Below are 2364 nucleotides of genomic sequence, written 5' to 3'. Positions count from 1 at the left end.
CCATTGAGAACCTGTGGTCCATCATCAAATGTGAGATTTACAAGGAGGGAAAACAGTACACCTCTCTGAACAGTGTCTGGGAGGCTGTGGTTGCTGCTGCACGCAATGTTGATGGTGAACAGATCAAAACACTGACAGAATCCATGGATGGCAGGCTTTTGAGTGTCCTTGCAAAGAAAGGTGGCTATATTGGTCGCTGATTTGTTTTTGTTTTGTTTTTGAATGTCAGAAATGTATATTTGTGAATGTGGAGATGTTATATTGGTTTCACTGGTAAAAATAAATAATTGAAATGGGTATATATTTGTTTTTTGTTAAGTTGCCTAATAATTATGCACAGTAATAGTCACCTGCACACACAGATATCCCCCTAAAATAGCTAAAACTAAAAACAAACTAAAAACTACTTCCAAAAACATTCAGCTTTGATATTAATGAGTTTTTTGGGTTCATTGAGAACATGGTTGTTGTTCAATAATAAAATTATTCCTCAAAAATACAACTTGCCTAATAATTCTGCACCCCGATATACACAAAATCACAAACAAGTTTTATTATATTATACAAAGAATCCCTGAAGAAGGAGACCACTGAGTAGATTTCCGGATGTATTGAAGGAGATGCTGAGTGTTGGTGCGACTGGAGACGATGTCGGGTAAAGTGCAGGCAGATGATCCTCTGCGGTGACTCCTACAGGTAGAAGCTGAAAGCACAAGAGGAAAAGTCGCTCCTCGGCGACATTTGGGAGATAAAGATGGCGAACCAAAGGCTGGAGACGAGGAGGAGCGAACATGCCTGGAAGTGCATCACTGTTCATTCTGCTGTGCGTCTGTGTCGGAGCTGCTGCCGCTGAAGGTGAGCTCTGAATTTGACCACACTGAGAAATATGCAACAGCATTATAAACAGCGCGATATCAACAAAAAAAGAAAAAGAAAAAAATTGTCACAAGTATAGATTGTTGTGATTCTTGTTTCTGAAAATGAAATTTCATTTTCTTTTTTACTTCTTCTTTTCCAGTTTTTCGACATAAATGTCCCACCAGCATCTTTGTTTCTCTGAACGCGATCTCGATCTGATCTTTTTCATGTTGAACTGTACAGGAAATCAGCGTTTTCTTCGTTTAAATGTTGAGTTCATTAACTAAGGGTTGTTTACATCACGCTTTTTTCCCCAGCCCCCTAGCGCACCGCCGCCCTGCGAGGGGTTGGTGTTGGAAAGCATTCATCGCTCAGATTTCGGCACTTTGTTAAAATAATATTACCGATAATTATTTTTTTGAGTTCCGACGGTAATCTCGGTAAACACGAATAGTTCAACAGGAATACAGAGCAGGGAGGATGGGGATGAGGTAAAGCTGCTCAATTGCAGTAAATCATAATCATAATTAGTTTGGTGAACACTCTAATTGCGATTATTTAACATCTAACACAACAGACACGTCAGCGCTCACAGTTGAGTCTGTTCTTCTATTGCGAAAGTGACGGTAAAAACTCAACTCACAGAGATGACGTGTACACAGGCGAGCCCCGCTCTTTACCTTTACTTAACTGGTACAAGGAAGCGCCACTGTGTACCTGTCACTTCGTTCTTCTGTTTGATTGGCTGTTTAAGCTCAGGGGCGGAGGGAGGGGGAATTCAATTAGAGATTATTTCATTGCCTTTTGTCTCTGATCGTTTGTGAACTCTCTGCTCTGTGTTGTTTCTTCTGTCAGGCCAGAAAAACATCACAGCAGCCACTCGACAGAGCACCACTTTGTCATGCCAAGCTCCAAACAGCAGCATCATAGTGGTAGAGTGGAGCAGAGCCGACCTGAGAGAAGAATATGTCTTTTTGTACCGAGATGATCTGTTTGTTCCAGATAACCAGCATCGATCTTTTAAGAACCGGGTGGATCTGCAGGACAGACAGATGAAGGATGGAGACGTGTCTTTGATTCTGAAGGATGTGACGATTAATGATGCTGGAACATACGAGTGTCAAGTTGCCCAGAGAGAACCAAACCAAGAGATAGCCAATTTAAAGATCACCAACACATCCAAACTCAGCGTTGTCCTCCAGGTGAGTGAGTAGAGTTGAGTGTGTGTGTGATCAGAGGTGAAGCTGCTTCCTGGTTGTTGATGTTTGTTTCTAAAGATGTTGTTGATGAGACTTTGTAGAAAGCAGCTGGTCTGAGTGATGTGATCAGAGTGCAGTAGATAATGTCTGACAGCAGTTTGAAGAGGAAATGGATTCTGTTCTGTTCTTCACTCATCACCTACCTGACAGCTGACACCTCACACCTGTTTCTCACCTGCAGGTCAGACAGGAGGACACACAGAGAGATGTGGTCATCTGTTGGCTGCTCATTGGTTTTCTGTCTATT

This window comes from Haplochromis burtoni, unplaced genomic scaffold (assembly GCF_018398535.1).
Source record: "Haplochromis burtoni strain Fernald_Lab_line unplaced genomic scaffold, NCSU_Asbu1 Contig_1932, whole genome shotgun sequence".
Taxonomy (NCBI): Eukaryota; Metazoa; Chordata; class Actinopteri; order Cichliformes; family Cichlidae; genus Haplochromis; species Haplochromis burtoni.
Note: the sequence above shows the minus strand (reverse complement) of the source record.